Genomic DNA, 18,108 nt, shown 5'->3' with positions numbered 1-18,108 from the left:
AACCAAAGCATCTTTTTCAGATTGGAAAACTGAAGTCATCAAATTAAAAAGAAAATGCTGAACAGTTGGAATGTGAAGGAATAGCCCCACTTCCTAAAAACAGCAACCAAAGACCTCTTTAAAATGTAGCAGTAGTAGAGAGAAGGCTTACAGAAAGTCACCTCATCTATAGTCAATGTGCTTTCACATTTTCTCCCATCTGATGTCCCTCATGATAACCCATGAGGAAGGTGAGGCCAGCCCCGACACCGAGAGGCTGGGAGCAAGACTCCAAATGGAAGCACAGGTGTCTAGATATTTACATTTTACACAAGCTAACAACCTGTTTTTCAAAATATTTGACTGGGCTCGGTGGCTCACGCCTGTAATCCCAGCACTTTGGGAGGCTGAGGTGTGAGGCTCACCTGAGGTCAGGAGTTCGAGAGCAGCCTGGCCAACATTGTGAAACCCCATCTCTACTACGAAAAATACAAAAATTAGCCGGGTGTGGTGGTGGCGCGTGCCTGTAATCCCAGCTACTCACGAGGCTGAGGCAACAGTATCACTTGAACTCAGGAGGCAGAGGTTGCAGTGAGCCGAGATTGAGCCACTGCACTCCAGCCTGAGTGACAGTGAGACTTTTTCTCAAAATAATAATAATAATAAAAGATATTTAATATGTTCTAATTGAAATGTTTCTAACACAAAGAAATGATAAATGCTTGAGGTGATGGAGACCTTATTAACCTGATGTGATTATTACAATTGCATGCCAGTATCAGAACATCACATGTACCTAATGAATATAAACACTTATTATGTCCTCAAAATAATCAACTTTTTTTCAAAATTGAAAAATACATGTAAAGCTACAGTTTATGGATGACTGAAAGTTGACAAAATAGCAAAGAAAACTGAATTTAACTTTTATCGTGTATATCTGGGTGTTTATAAAGAGAACTGAAAACAGCAGTGTTGTTCAATTTGTCCTAATCTCTCTTCAGTTGAAATGATAACCTATGTTCTAATGGCCAAAAAAATAGTCTATTAAATTTAGTTTGGAGAATATTTGTACATTAATCTTTTCCTGTAGAGCCAATGAAACATTTTCATTGTAATTTCCATGTATTTTAATGAAATGTTGCAAATAGCACGTGCAGTTTCTTGCAATTTAGAAAAATCATTTTTTCTAAAGATATTTATTTAGTTATTAAGTTATTTATTTTAATCCTTTTGAAAATGAAGTAGCCACACACATTTGGAGTGGAGATGGTCATTATCTTTTGTTAATATTGTTATGAGTAAGCAACATGGATAGTACATATTCATAATTAAATTCATAATTCATTTTCTAATAAAAACCACAATTTGCTTTTTATTTGAAGAATGTCCCAATGTGACTTTTGAAATATTTACTTTTTATGTGTTTTCCTCCCCTACTTTCTTATCCAATAAGTTAATGATCTAATTTGAATTCTCCGTCCCAGATAGAAGTCGTACTTTTCATTATTTTTAATTCATACTACATGTTCAGCCATTCTATTAACAAATTGGAAATTATTTCTACTAAATCTAAAAGGGTTTTATTTTTTAAAATAAATATTAAAGCGACAATAAGCCTCACTGTGTTTTTCCAAATATTATACACATATTATCTTTCAATATTATTTTAAGAACATTATAACAATATTTTGTATTTCGTTCTATATTTACTTCTTTGCCAAAAAAATCAATTGTTTGTCACTTACTCAGTCTTTTAATTTTCAGTTCTAATATTTGCTAATGTTATATGCATGTAACATTTCACATTCTTTTAATTAACAATGTGTTTCCAGTCACAAGTATCTTCATTCGCCAAAACCAATCATGAACATTGGTTGAGAAATGCATAACGGTAGTAACAAGATACTTTGTCTTTGAACTTAGAATATAATAACTTCTTTCCCAATTTGAAAGAATTTGGGTTGAAAATGAAATATAAATGTTCTGCCATGTTTATCTAATGGAAAAATTTATTCATTGATTTGAATCAGATTTTGCTTTGCTAGAAGCAGTCTCACTCATGTCAGGATATGACAGCCGTTTTTCCAGAATCATCATCCAATAAACAGAGTACAGTCCCAGAGGTTCTGACTTTCTTATCCAGTTTTCAGATTTTATGAATGTGGTTTTCTTCAGCTTCTAATGAGCAGGCCAAAGGTATATTTGCCATCTCTGAAGTATGACTTTGTTAGGATTAACTATCTCTTTCATTCTCATTGTTTTGGCCAGTGGTTACACCTTCATTTAATGAAGAATTTGACATCGCAGCTTTTCATCTAAGCCAGTTCTAGCTGTGAATTTGGTAAGAATAATATTTTTGCTCATTTTCATTAAATCTTCTTTAAATAAAGAGTTTGTAATGTCCTGCTTGCAAATTTCATATGGGTCACGCTCTACAAAAGTCTGCTCACTTTTCAGCTTCCAGGTATTTAAATTTGAAGCATTAGTTTTAAACGTTTTTGCTTTTTTGCTTTTAAGATCCACTTTTGTATTTTATATTTATATCATGATTTCCAAGTGAACACATTCTTGGTTATATAAATCAGGAGTCCGCAAACTTTATCTGTAAAAGGCCAGTAATTATCTTTAGCTTTGTGGGTCATATGGTGTCGATAGCAATTACTCAACTCTGATGTTGTGGAATGAAAATAGCCATAGACAACATATAAAAATTTGAGCGTGGAGGCGTTCTGATAAAACTTTATAAAAATGAACAATAGACCTGATTTGACCCACAGGCAACAGTTTGCTGATCTCTGATCTAATGCATTAAAAAAAATTGTTTGTCAAGTGTAAAAAATTTCTAACTGTAACCAATTTGAAAATATTTTTCATTTGTTATTTTTCCTCTAAAATATTCAAAAATATATATTAAAGTTAAAAGACAAAATAAATAAAAATTATAATCAATATCAAAATTTAAATCCCAATATATAAAGTTTAACTTTATGTTTGAAAATATAACTACATCATATAAAATATTTTTATGAAAATAAAACCATTCACAATCAAAATGTTACATTTCCGTCTAGCTGCCAATGTAAAGAATCAATGTCATATTTCACATGTTTCGTCTAGACATACACATATATAAATTTTAAAGTAATATGAATAATGGTAACATTGCAAAATGCTATTCAGACATTGTGTACAATTCTTGGTCATTCCTCACTAATTTATGACTGCCTCCAGGTCGAAGAATTGGAACACAAATGTATTAGTCTGCTTAGGATGCCATAACAAAATATAACAGCTGGGTGGCTTAAATAACAGAAATCTATTTCTCACAGTTCTAGAGGCTGGAAGTCTGAAGTCAAGGTCTCTGAGAGTCTGGTTTCTGGTGAGGGTTCTCTTCCACCCTGCAGACTGCCATCTTCTCATGTGGCCTTTACTCTGAGTGTCAGAGAAAGAGGGTGAGGAGAGGGGCAAGAGAGAGCGTGTTCTGGTGTCTCTTTTTATAGAGACACAATTCCTATTGGATCAGGGTCCCATCCTTATGATATGGTTTGGCTTTGTGTCCCCACCCAAATCTCATCTCAAATTGTAATCCCCAGGTGTTGAGGGAGGGATATGGTGGGAGGTGATTGGATAATGGGGGGGGTAGTTACCTTCACGTTATTCTCATGATAGTGAGTGAGTTCTCATGAGATCTGATGGTTTTATAAGGGGTTCTGTCCCCTTCACGCTCTCTCTTTTCTGCTGCCTTGTGAAGTAGGTACTTGCTTCTCCTTCATCTTTTGCTATGATTTTAGGTTTCCTGAGGCCTCCCCAGCCATGCAGAACTGTGAGTTAATTAAACCTCTTTCCTTTATAAATTACTCAATCTCAGGTATTTTTTATAGCAGTGTGAAAACAGACTAATACACCTAATGACCTCATTTAAGCTTAATTGCATTCTTATTGTCCTCATCTCCAAATACACTCACTTGAGGATCAGGGGTTCAACATATGAATTTGGAGGGACATAATTCAGTTCATAGCAATGAGGAAAATCTAAAAGATAGACATTCAGCACTGTTGGGAAAGATCCTACTTTAACTTGTGTTTCTTTTTCCTGGGCGTGCCCTCAACCTTGGAAATAAACCTCTAAATTGACTGAGATCTGCCTAAGACACTTTTTGGTTTACATGGTGTTTGGTCATTTGGTCTTAGATGTCAAAATTATTAATCCAAGAATTATTAGTCTTTTTATATGAGGGATTTTAAAAACCTCCAGGAAAGATTTCATCCTGTCAATAATTCCCTTTCAGGTCTAATAAAAAAACTCTGGTCTTCAGAGGAGAAGGAGAATCCTGAATACAACTTGAAGCTGTGGAGCATATCCAAGCTTTGACGCATTGAGGATTCTATGTATGCAGTGCCAACCGCCACAGTGGTGCCAACGGTAGCAGCGCTAGTGCCTATGCAGGGGGCTGTGCGGATAATAGAGGTGTCGTGGGAGGTATATTGAACTATGACCACCAGACACGGTTTGAATGACATGCACTGAGACTATTTTTTCACTTACATGACTCTCTTATCACTAACAAGAAAGTCGATGATGCATCAGTTATAAAATTGTCCTATATCACTGAGGAACTCCTCACTTCTTTTTTGGAACTAAGAAAAATATAAAAATATAAATTCATTTGAAGGTAAATTCTTCTACTCACTTAGCAATAACAAAAAAATAGTTTAAAGAATCTCAAGTAATCTAGGCAATGAAATAATCTGTACAACAAACCCCCATGACACGAGTTTACCTATATAACAAATCTGCACAAGTACCCCTGAACTTAAAATAAAAGTAAAAAAAAGGAATCTCAAATAAGACATGGCTTTAAAAAAAATTAAATGCTTATGAGAAGAATCATAAGAAAAAAACATATTAGAAAAGAGTTGCTTTTTGGTACTAGCCTAGACAGCAGTGTAATAGGAAATTACAGCTTTTGGCTGATGAGGCATTGAAAAAGAGGCCTCCAAATCACCAGGAACAAATTATCATCATTTGCCAAAGAGAAATAAAAGAGAGAATCAAAGGTGTTACCTCTTGGTGACTCTTGGTTTCTCAGTAGTTCACCCTGAGACAGGTCATCAATCACAGCACAAAAATTGCAAATTGTCTCAAATTATGATTGAGGCAACTTGGAAGTTAATCATATTTCCCATGCCATAGTTTATTCTTTTATGTTTAGCAAATTTAGGTCAAACTCAAATGGATCCTCTACTTATTATGTAATTGAATTTACCTTATAAATGAAGGGACTCATTTCACTAATTGAATAGATTATTTTATTATGTCCTCATTGCCATAGAAAATGTCTGTTTCATTGATTTGATTTGGTGAGACTTTCAAAAGGATAGATACATCACATGAACTTAACATAAGGGTTAATATTATTTTGGCAGAGTTTGGGTGTCTTTCATTGTTATTAGTTTTAAGACTTTTTTAAAGTAGTTTTTGATTCAGAGCAAAACTGAGAGGAAGGTACAGAGATTTCCCATATACCCACTACCCAACACATGCACAGACCTCCCTGTTAGTAATATCCCTCACCATTCAGCTACTGAAGGCATCTTGGTTGCTTCCAAGTTTGGGCAATTATAAATAAAGCTACTACACACATCCATGTACAGGTTTCTGTGTGGACACACATTTTTAATTAATTTGAGTAAATAGCAATGAGCACATTCATGACTCTTAGTTTAGTAAGTGTGTTTAGTTTTATAAGAAATTGCCAACCTGTCTTCCAAAGAGGCTGTAACATTTTGCATTCCCACCAGCTATGAGTGAGAGCTCCTGTTGACTGATATCTTTGTAAGCACTTGGTGTTGCCAGTGTTCTGGATTTTAGCCATTCTGATGGGTGTGTAGTGTTACCTCATAATTTAATTTGATTTGTTTTTTAAATGTATTTGAATTTTAGAAGTATAATTTATAGTACTTAGATTACCATGTGCTGGTGAGAAATATTTAAATAAGATTTTATCCTAAAAAAATGTTTTTTGGATTATGTCTTTTTAAATTAAAAGTCACACAAAGTCAATTTTTAAATACTCCCAAGTACACTGGGGAAATACGTTTCTAATTGAATTTGTTAAAACTTTTAAAGCCTAAATTTGAATAAACTCTTGCTTTTGCTACTCAAACTATGCCCAGAAGAAAACTTTAAAAGATTATTACTTCTTTTTTTTATTTTGAGGCTACAGTGAAGTGTACTGCAAAAACTCCGGACTGATGTAGAGACACCTGTATTCTAGTTATTGGTCTGTCGCTAATTGTGTGCCTTTTATACTTTTCTATGTACCCATTTTCTCTGCTGGAAAATTAGGTGGTTAAATTGTCAATGAATTCACATGTTCTATATTCTTTAAGGACTCCAATAAGGGGCCTGAGGTACTGTGAGGGAAGAGAGTTTGAGGATTCTGACACCTACCACCCTTCAATCAGAGCAACTTCAATTTTAAATATCAGGTGACCTCTTTCTTGTAAAATGTTATTGGAAGAAATAACTAATATAAAAATAATAATAGAAAGTTACTTGACTTGGTGAACACTAAGATCCCCAAAACAATGTTCTAGCTTGTAAATTACTAAGTTGATTTGTAAAAGTATAGACTTCTAGATATGCTGTCCAGATTCAAACCAGCTATGAGTCAGTAAGATTCTCAGTTGCTGACAGCAGAACTCATTTAAGCTAGTTTCAGTAGAAAAGGAGCTTATTTTCATTCATTTTTATTTTTATTTTTTAGAGACAGAGTCTCATTCTGTCACCTAGGCTGGAGTGCAATGGTGCAATCATAGCTCACTGAAGCCTCAACCTCCTGGGCTCGAGATGTTCTCCCTCCTCAGCCTCCTGAGCAGTTGGAACTACAGAGACACACTACCACACCCAGATAATGTTTATTTTTATTTTTTATTTTTGGTAAAGATGGGGGTCTCGCTTTGTTACCCAGACTGGTCTCAAACCCCTGGCCTCAAGCAATCCTCCAATCTTGGTCTCTCAAAGGGCTAGGATTACGGGCATGAGCCACCACCCCCAGCCAGAATTTATTTTTTTAAGTGACTTACATAACTCATAAACTCACTGAGAAGGGGAGAGAGTAAAATCTGGAGGCTATACAGCTAAGCACAACTCTCAAAGCCATGTAGAATGATGCCATAGAAAATCCACTGCTTATACCACTGGGCACAGACACTGCAGCTCACACCACTGACACTAGGCAGTGGCTACTAGAACATCTACCACTATTAACTTCACACACACATACGCACGCACACACACACACACGGATTCCTCCTGACCCGTGCTTTTAGAGGTCGCAGCTTCTGAATCAGAGTATCGTGTGGGTGCGTCTGATCAGTGCCCAGGCTGTAAGGGCAGATTGGAAATCAAGTATCTGACTTGCCTTCTTGGAGAAATAAGTTTCACAAGGCAAGAAGTTCTCCCCACATGCAGAAGTATTAAGAAAGGGCTGAGCAGCAGAGGCGTTTCTCCATTTCTCTTTTTATTCAAGAAATTTTTTGCTAGTTCCTATAAAGTATCATTACTTTTCTAGACGCTGGGATGAAACAATTTACAAAATCAACAGTGTCCCTCTTTCATACAATTTACATTCTAATAGAGCAGAGAAACAATTAAAAAGTGAACAAACAAATGTTCAATATGTCAGATGTTAAATGCTAAAAAATAAATCAGGATAAAGGGACAGAGAATAAGTAGAGGGGGATGATTAGACAGGGTAGTCAGCAAGGATTACTAAGATGATTACACTTGAGAAGAAGCCTGAAAGTATTAATAGTAAGGAAACAAGCCACGCCGCTATCCCAGGGAAGAGCATTGCAGGCAGAAAGACCAGCTCACGGAAAGTTACGATGTGGGGCAAATATGTTCCACACACTGATAATAAATACACTCAATGACCTTTTACGAAAATATGCCAAGCTCAGAGTCAGCTATTACCTAACGTTACCAAGACCTTGAATCTTTTTCCAAAATTAAGGTTCCCAAACCACAATTATGAGTCTCTGTCTTAGTCCATGTTTGCTGCTATAACAAACGTCATAGACTGGGAAGTTTACAAAGAACAGAAATATATTTTTCACAGTTCTGGAGACTGGGAAGTTCCAGATGAAGGTGCTGGTAGGTTCACCGTCTGATGAGGTCAGTCCCTGCTTCCAAGATGGCATCCGTTGGAATGCTGTGTTAATGACAGAATGCTTCTGTCTGATGACATAAGGAAAAAGAGAAAAAGGGATGAACTCCCTCAAGCCCTTTGATTAGGACACCTAATTCCATTCATGAGGATAGAGCCCTCAGGACTCAATCACCTCCCCAAAGCTGCATTTCCCAATACTGTTGTATTAAGTTTCAATATGAATTTTGGAAGGGACAAAAACGTTCAAAACATAGTTGGTCCCCAAAGGAACATATAACATTCAAAGCAACTAAGGGCTGACAGAAGGAAGCAGATCTCTAGCCATCAACATAAATTGTGCAGCTGCACACAGAAGCAGATCTTGGGTCAGCAAGAGCAAAATCTTGAGTTGCATTGCTGGTTCTCTGTTGCAGCTGCTACGGTAGAACATTATAAACAAAAAGATATTCTTACTGCCAGAGACCAGAGTCAGAGTGCAGAAGTAAAAACATGACAATAGGTGGAGAATGATTCCCAAAAAAGCTCACTTTGAAGAGTTAACAAGATTATCATGTGTACAAAGCAGCCAATGACCTTCGATCTTATATGTAATAAATGGGAATAAGTCCTGCCTGGAGTTTAAAGTTATTTAAGTATACATAACACTTCAATTCCCATACAAGCATTAACTTGCTCACTCTACCAAGTAGAAAGCCCAGTTAGGAGTTTTAAGAAATTCATCTGGAGTTGGACGAAATGAGAAGCAAAGGATGTTTAGTAAGGATAATGTGGAATCTCAAAGGAGGCGAGGACAGAAAGAAGTTAGAAAAGGGACTCAAATCTCTAAGCGCTTACTCTTTCCTTCATTCATCACTTCTCCTGTCTTCATCTGCTTCATTTCTCCTTTTCTCCTTACACATTGGATTCTATTTATCTGGTAAAAAATAGCAGCCAACAGCCCTAAGTCTTAGCTTTCATCATATAGGAGTCTAAAGTAGGAAGCTAAAGAAACTGATTTTTTTTCACTCAGTTCTAATACCAGAATTTCCAAAGATAGACTCTACTTTCAAGGAATATTTTGGATCTTTGCCCCCAGGTCCTGGTACGGAGCTTCAAAAACCCTTGGAATTTCCTGAATAATATGAGTCTTCATTATGCTCATGAAGTGAGTCATTATAGGTCCCCAGCTAGCTTCAGGATGGAGGCTGCTTATCAGAAGGACCAAGGACATGACAAGAGGGGTGGAATTTTCCATTGCTGAACCTGTAGGGAAGGGATGGGTGCTGGAGATTGACTGCAATGACATGGCCAATGATTTTGTCAATCATGCCTATGTAATAAGATCCCAACAAAGACTGGACACTGAGGCTCAGAGGAATGTCCTGGTGGATGGACATATTGATGTGCTGGGAAGGTGGGGCACCCTGACTCTGTAAGGAGAGAGCATGGAAGATCCACTCCTGGAACCTTCCAGACCCTGCCTTGTGTGACCTTTCATTTGGCTATTCCTGGATGGTATCCTTTATAATAAGACTGTGATTGTAAGCATCACACTTTGAGTTCTATGAGTTGTTCTAGCAAATTATTAAACTTATAAAAGCCTCCAAGTATATAGCTGGTGAGTCAGAAATGTGAGTGGCCTGGGAATCCCACTTGCAACTGTTGTCTGAAGTGACAGCTATTTTGCAAAGGATGGGGAGTCTGATGCTTGCTAATTTCAGGTAATTAATACCAGAATTGAATTGCACTTCACCCAACTGGGACTGAAATAGAATAAACTCTGACTAATCAAGCCTACTCAATGAGAAAAAAATAGTGAGATAATGCAATTAGCCCAGCTTGTATCTTCCTCCCACCCTGAACCAATCAACTGTCACATTTACAAACATGGTGGCACCTATGACAACTGTGTGAATTTAGAGGGGAGAGGCAGTTCCTAGAAAACAGAAACAGAGCAGACGATATCCTGGTGCTCTACTCCCACTATTTAGAGTTTCAATGACGGACCAAGTGTGTTATACATTTCATTTCTGAATCTAGTCAGATCTACAGATGGCTCTGCTGATGCTATAAATGTATGTAATTGTTCCTTGTGTCTGGAAAATACATGTAATGGTGAGCTTCTAAATGTTAAAACATTCAAAATGACAAATAAAACATTCTTCAGCAGCTAAAACATCTGATATCAAAATTCAGGGTTTATAAATAGTAACTTGATCTTATAAACAGCCAGCTTTAAATTCCATGTATCTCAAAAATTATTCAGTGTTTTTCTCAAGTGTGTATATTTTCCTTGGCCCAATAGATAAGTACCCTCCTAAACACAGCCCTGAAAATAAACGTAAGATCTATTCTGGCATTACATGTGCAAAAGAGAGGAGTAGCTTCTCATGTGGTATAGTGGTAAGCTATGATATGGTTACAAAGAGCTAAAGCCTTGTGGATCTAGCAGAATAAAGATGAACAGCCCGGGTGCGGTGGCTCAAGCCTGTAATCCCAGCACTTCTGGAGGCTGAGGTGGGTGGATCACTTGAGGTCAGGAGTTTGAGACCAGCCTGACCAACACGGGGAAACCTCATCTGTACTAAAAATACAGAAATTAGCTGGGTGTGGTGGCGTGCACTTGTAATCCCAGCTAATCAGGAGGTTGAGACAGGGGAATCGCTTGAACCTGGGAGGCAGAGGTTGCAGTGAGCCGAGATCACATCGCACCACTGCACTCCAGCCTAGGTGACACAGCGAGATTCTGTCTCAAAAAACAACACAAAAAAGATAAACTTGGACTATCTTCACTAGCAAGCACACACAAGAAAGAGAACACTTTTAGCCTCCTCTGCTGCTGTCAGCTGAATTCTTCTTCCCTCAGACCCTATAAATGTGTTCTATATCTTGCAGCAAACCAAGGCAGATCTGCAAGTATTAGCTCTTTGCCTCTATATTGTAATTGACCGGGAATTCATCGGTTACTCTTGGAAGGCTGACTATACGGGAATTGAGAGTACAGACTGTCTTCTGTTTCATCCTCAAGACCAGCACAATGCTTAAAACACAGCAGGAGTAAAATAAATATTTTGTTACATTTGCATTATTTGATGATCTTTTAGCAAAATGCCTAAATTGTCTGTTAGTTTGTTCGTGGGTAAAATGAAGATAATTATATTCCTGACTTCACTGGGTTGTTATGAGGATTAAATGCCCCATAAATGCTTCCGTGGTTGCTGTTGATAACTGAGGCCCGGTCAACAATCATTTTTCACTGATTAGAAGCCATCAGACCCAAAGCAAGTTATTTATAGGTGGAGAAATCACAAGAGAATATTTCACAAGAGGTCCAGGTCACTGTTCTCAAAATAAGTATCAAATGAAGTCTCACTGCTCAGCCATCCCCTTTCTTGTCTTCTCTGTAGTCATTACACACAGAATGTTAGTAGTTTTTTAATACATCTCAGCTCATACATTCATACTACTTGCTAATCATTTGTTTTTAACAAGTTATCAACATAATTTATTAGGAGCCAAACAAGGTAGCATCAGTTTACTTTATTCCACATGTTTAGAGACATTATTACACTTGTAATACTGCAATAAAGAAACAATCCTGGTGCTTTCTGTTTATTTTATTAAGTCACTTTGCTCCAGGTTGGCAAGTTGGCAGGTGTCATTTACCTTTCAAATATGCCAACTCTGCTCCTTAAGACTTCATCTCCTCTATCCTGAGATTGTAATCAATAAAATAAACCTATCATTAGAAGCAATTTATAGTATATAGAGATTAAATTGTATATCTAAGAAATAATTCTTTTTATAGAAATTAAGAATCATAGTATTCCCATCATACCATAATTTTTCAAGAAATAATTTCAGCTTATAGTTTTAAACACGTGCACACACTCATTTTGGGATGAGCAAGTATACATAATGTTCCAGTAGGCAAATAAAATCTTTGTTTAACCACAGGTAAAAAAAAAAAAAAAAAAAAAAAAAAAAAAAAAAAAAAAAAAACTACTTCAAAATGAACCCCTCAGATGCCAGCAGAATAATTCTGGAAAATAGTGCTACTCAAGAGGACGGTGGATACAAGCCAAGAATTTATATTTATCCCCTCAATAAAGGAAATACTAGAAAGAAAAAAGTCATACTTATCAAATATATGTTTTAATTAGTAAAGGCAGTGTCATTCTTTTGAGTCATTTTGGTGGAGAATGAGAGAAAAGCTCATTTTCTAGAATTTAAATGTATTGCGTGGAATAAAGGTCTTTTACACTTACCAACTACCAAATGATTTTAACATAAAAATTGAAGTTATTTGAACAATTGATTGCATAATCAGAACTACTATTAAAGCCATTTTTAGAATGTTATTAATTCAAGATGAGTTTTTTTTAATCTCCTGGTAAAAGTACTGTTCCTAATTACCCAGAGTGTATTTAAATGTGGAGTAAATTCTCTGCTACCATGAATGCACCAAAAGCCGTTTCATTGGAAATATGTTGGTAATGTCCCTACCCTTTCACATAGACAAAGGTGAATTTGTTACCTAAGACATACATTCCATCCTGAATTGAGATTATAATCCCAAATCTTTGCTCCAAACAAGTTGTTAGGAAATTATAAGCTAGGGTCTACTTACTTCTGACTCAAAGTAAAATGTTATAATGTACCGTTGGTGATCACAACTCCAGCATCTCTCCACTGGTATGCTAAACACGCCATTTCTTGAGTTATTGCCAGTTACCATTCACTTTGTGATATATGAATATCACCAGGGAAATTCAGAACCCTTCAGCCACTTACGTATCACGTTAATATTCCCAAGTGGTTTTATTAAAAGTCCCAGCATTGCTCCCCATTAGAAGTTGTCATGCAATGTTTTATTTTGATATTTTACTTCACTGATTTTCATCATAGTTTCCTAGCCAGGTTCCAGACACTATGACTGCATTCATAAACTTGCATATAATATGCATGTGAAATCATATTTCCTTCTTGGACACATTAGCAAAATTCCATCTGTCTGTTCCTTTTTAAGCTGTTAAGTTTTCCACATTGAAAACAGAATTGGGTTACAATTACCTACTATGACTTCTCATCAAAATAACATTTTAAGTTGTATATAATATTGTTCCACATTATCCCTTCCCTGAGGACTTTAAAATACTTCACACACCCAAATATTTTTACAAGAAACCTAATAGCATATTAAAGTATTTTAAAGTTGAAAGGAACTTTTAGAGATTATTCTAATCTAACCCCTTCATTTTCTCAGATAACAAATCTCAGCTTTAAAAGATTGGAGAAGTAGGAGGGTACAGTGGGTGTGAATGTGAACTTAGGGGCCAGACCAGACTGACTGGATGCAAAGGCTGTTTCCACCACGTCCTCACTGGGGGACTTGGGCAAGTTGTCTGTGACACTTCTCTGTGCCTCTGCTTCTGTGTCTGTAAAATTGTATAAGACCAACTTTATAGAGTTGCTGTGAGAATTACTAATAAATGAGCAAATACATCCATTACCATGGAGAAGGATTGCTCCCCATTCAGTCACCTTAAATATCCCCGACTAGTGACTCTGAAAGATGAAGCAGGGTCCTATAGCCCAGCTCCATTCTCTCCCTCTCTCCTAAGAGCGGCTGCCCACAGGATCTGCCCTTTCCTGCTCCTCTTAGATCATCCTTCATATGGAAAATCCCACTTTTGACCAGCATGGCCTGAGACTACACGCAGAAATCTGTGTAATACCAGGATTCAGCGTTTGGAAGCCTGTTGTTGCCACGTTGTCTGATATTAGGTTCATTCGTCATAAAAGTGACATGTCGATTCTCCATCTGACCGATTTTCTTTTCCCTCTCATTTGGTTCAGAACTCTGGCAACAAGTTATGCTATCCATCTAAGTGTCCATGAATGGAAAAATGGATAAAGAAAATGTGGTATATCTACACAACAGGATACTATTCGGCCTTAAGAAAGAAGGAAATCCTGTCATTTGCAGCAACATGGATGAACGTGGAGGACATTATGCTAAGTGAGATAAGGCAGTCACAGAAAGACAAATAGCCCATGTTTTCACTTATATGAGACAATCAAACTTATAGAAGCAAAGAGTAGAATGGAAGTTACTAGAGCCTGGGAGCCTGGGGAGAATGGGGAGATGTGGGTCAAAGGGTACAAAATTGCAGTTAGACAGGAGAAACAAATGATAAGTATTTCAGGTGCTGGATATGTTAATTGTTTGATTCAGTCATTCCACACTGTATACATATATCATTACATCACTTTGTACCTCATAAGAATATGTATAATTATAATTTGACAATAAAAAATAATAAATAGCAAAAAGAATTCTGGTAAAGAAAGCCATTAGTGAAGCCCTTAAAACAGAAATGTAAGGCACAGAGCTCACATAGTCGCTGGCACAGGGTAAGCACTCAATAGACATTAGCGATGACCTTCCTTATTTTGTCTTGCTCCAAGTCGCCTGTCACACTAACAACAAAATTAATATTACAACCCAAATCCCTTATGTATAGCATTAAGAGCTCATCTGTGAACAGAAAAAGGAGCTTGGATTAGTTAATACCTTAAGACCATATTGTGTCTATCTCACAGCTCTTCAGGCCAACTTACCAGATAATCACTCTGCCCCAATGTGAGGCAAATGTTCACTGTAAATATTCACTAAATATTGTTCGGGACCTACAATTCAATTAACAGTAATTTATATTCCTACAGAGAGTGTTTAAATCATATCTTTATACCTTGAGACATTAAAATATAAAAGCAAAATCTCAATTTAGCCACACCTTTTATTTCTCAGATAAATAAATTGCATTTCTTTGATTTGAGTGTTCTGTTCCTAAATGCTATATTTCTTATCTTTGTAACTTTTGAGGCCATAATCTTCCATTTTAATTTGCTACTTTCCATTTCCTACAATTACCCACCTATATATGCACTCTATACAGACCATAACACAGAGCAGATTATTTTTATTTCTGGTAGATTCCTTATTTACAATTTCATAGTTTTATATAAATGTCTATGAATGTTTGTGTAGTAGAACTTTCAATAATACATTTGAAGTCTCTTTTGTGCAGTTACAGGGTCTTTTTCACTGATCTCACGTATCACACATTATACCACATCAGTCCCCTACTCTGACCCCCACAATGTCTTCCCATCATGCATAAAGTTAAACCCTTTAAAGTCTGCTGTGGACTGGTCCTGCCTCTCTCTCTGACCTTGATTCCAGGGAGCTCTCCCTGTCACTCAAGGCCTTGTAGTTGCAGATCGCCAACCCACTATGCCTGGGACATGCCGAGGGCACTCACATCTCAGGCACTTGCCGTTCCCTCTGCCAGGAGCTTTCTCCCCTCGGGGATTTGCTTGTCTCTCTCTCTCTCTCACTTCACTTGGGTCTCTGCTCCAATGCCATCTCCTCAGAGACCTGTCCTGACCATCTTCTTTAAAGCATCCTCACCCTCACATTTTTTTACTCTCTATCACTTTGATTGTTTCATTTTCTTCACAGCCCTTATCATTACTTGATAAAATATGTATCTGCGTTTCTTTATTATCTGTCCCCCTACTAAAATGTAAGGCCCATGAAACCAGAGATTTGATTTACTTTATACCTGTATCTCAGGCACCTGGTACATACAAATGGGTTGAATTAATAGATAACAAGCGAATCCTTGCATGCCAAGGACTTCGCACAGTCCCTGGCTTATAGTGAGTACCAAGCAAGTGGTGGTTGAATAAATGAAAAAATAATAATTTGTTCAACAAAATATACAGCTAATGTGCACTCAGAACAGAAAGTGTGACCTGCTTGCCTTTAGACATCTCAGAAACTAATGGGACAGATAACTGCATGCACTAAAAAATTTAATAACTGTATGTAGTACTGTGTGAAGCTGCATGTAATCAGTTCTAAACAATTGTGTCTAAATTAATGATACAGCTAATAAGTGTGTGTCTGCTTAGGAAGCAGAGTTTGATGCAGGCTGGAGTTCTCAGGTCAGCTTTATTGAGCAGTGGGATTTGAGAAGGATCTTAAAGAACTTGAGAGTTTGGGATAGGTAATGTGATAGCTAATTCTGTATCAACTTAAGCACACTTAAGTTGATACAGATACCTGGTGAAACATTATTTCTGGGTGTGTTTGTGAGAGTGTTTCTGGAAAAATGTCATGCTTGAATCTGTTCACTGAGTAAAGAAGATCTGCCCTCATCAATACGGGTGGCAACGTCCAATCCATTGAGGGCCCAGATAGAACAGAAAGGCAAAGGAAGGGTGAATTCACTGTGTCTCCTTGAGCTGGAACAACTGTCTTCTCCTACCCTCAGACATTGGAACTGCTGGTTCTCAGGTCTTCAGGCTTGGGCTAGAACTACACCACTGGCTTTGTTGGGCTTGCTGACAGCTACTCTGAGACTTCTTGGCGTCTATAATTGTGTGAGCCAACGCGTCATAATAAATCTCTTTCTATATGTCTGCATATATCCTATTGCTTCTGTTTCTCTGGAGAATCCTGACTAATACAGTTAAAGGGGAGAAGTTACAGAGGAGAACATCACAAGTGGGAAGGAAGGAGCCAGCCTGTGACGGCATTGAATTTTCTTAAAAATGTATTTGTTCTAGTGATGTTTTTCCAATTTAAATATATAATATTCCTGGCAATGTTGAGGTTCTTATAATCAGAAATTTAGAATTATTAAATAAAAATTAGAAGTTAATTATTATAACTCTCACCTCTACTCATGTGTTAATATGCTTTATTTTTGCTTAAAGTAATTTAATCAAAAGTGAGCATAAATATTTGTAAATTATACCTGTTTAGAAAATTTAAATACTTTTAGAAGAAAAGGCTTTAATGTATTACAGATACAGGAAAGGTGCTAGAATATCTTAATAGTGTGACCATGTCAATAAAACACATGATTTTTATGACTAAGATAAGTCATTGAAGATACTTTTAGACACACTCACTGTCTCAGATTTAATGTGTACTTGAATATTAAGTGGTTTAAATGGTATTCTCATTTACTTAGACTTCAACATAGTAAAGCTGAAGAATTAATATGGTACTCACAGTTCAATAGGCTATGCTTTAGTGGGATTCAGGACAGAATACAATTAGAAAGCATTCATACCTTAGATGCCATATCTTCATATCGAGCTTTTGATGCTATTTGACATAATTTACCAAGTAGGAATCAACACAGTATTGTCAGATCACAGCACTTTTGCCAAGGGAGTGAGTCAAGTTCTGAGCAGAGATGTAGCAACAACATCTCCATGGTTGCGTTTTAAAGATTATATCTGAGAAAGTGGAAATAATCCAAAAGAACTTTCATGGACTTCCATTATCACATCTACCTTCCTATATTAATTTGCTCGGGCTGCCAGAGCAAAGCACCATAGACTGGGTGGCTTTAGCAACAGAAATTTATTCTTTCACAGTTCTGCAGGTTACAAGTCCAAGATCAAGGTGTTGGAAGGGCTGCTTCTTCTGAGGCCTCTCTCCCTGGCATACAGATGGACATCTTTTCACTGTATGCCTGCATCCCTGGTGTCTGTTTTCTCCTCGTCTTATAAGGATATCCATCATATTGAATAAGGGCCTCACACTTATGACCTCATTTTACCTTAATTGCTTCTTTAAAGTCCTCCAAATACAGTTCTGAGATATTAGGAGTTAAGACTTTAAAATATGAATTTGAAGGAGGGGAACACGATTCAGCCCACAACACCACCTAGGAGCGTCTGTAACCCCAAAGGATATATCTATGTCCCTTCCACTGGGTAGATTCAGCCCCACATGAAGAGCACACAGCTTGACTGAATTTCAGCTTCCACTCTTCCCTCAGGTAGAAAACCCTGAGCAGAACACAAACTACACATCTGTAGGCCGTGGCCCAATCTGTACCCAAATACTATGTCTTCCTACCTGTTGCTGTAGATGGGCACT

Source organism: Nomascus leucogenys, chromosome 7b (assembly GCF_006542625.1).
Source record: "Nomascus leucogenys isolate Asia chromosome 7b, Asia_NLE_v1, whole genome shotgun sequence".
NCBI lineage: Eukaryota > Metazoa > Chordata > Mammalia > Primates > Hylobatidae > Nomascus > Nomascus leucogenys.
Note: the sequence above shows the minus strand (reverse complement) of the source record.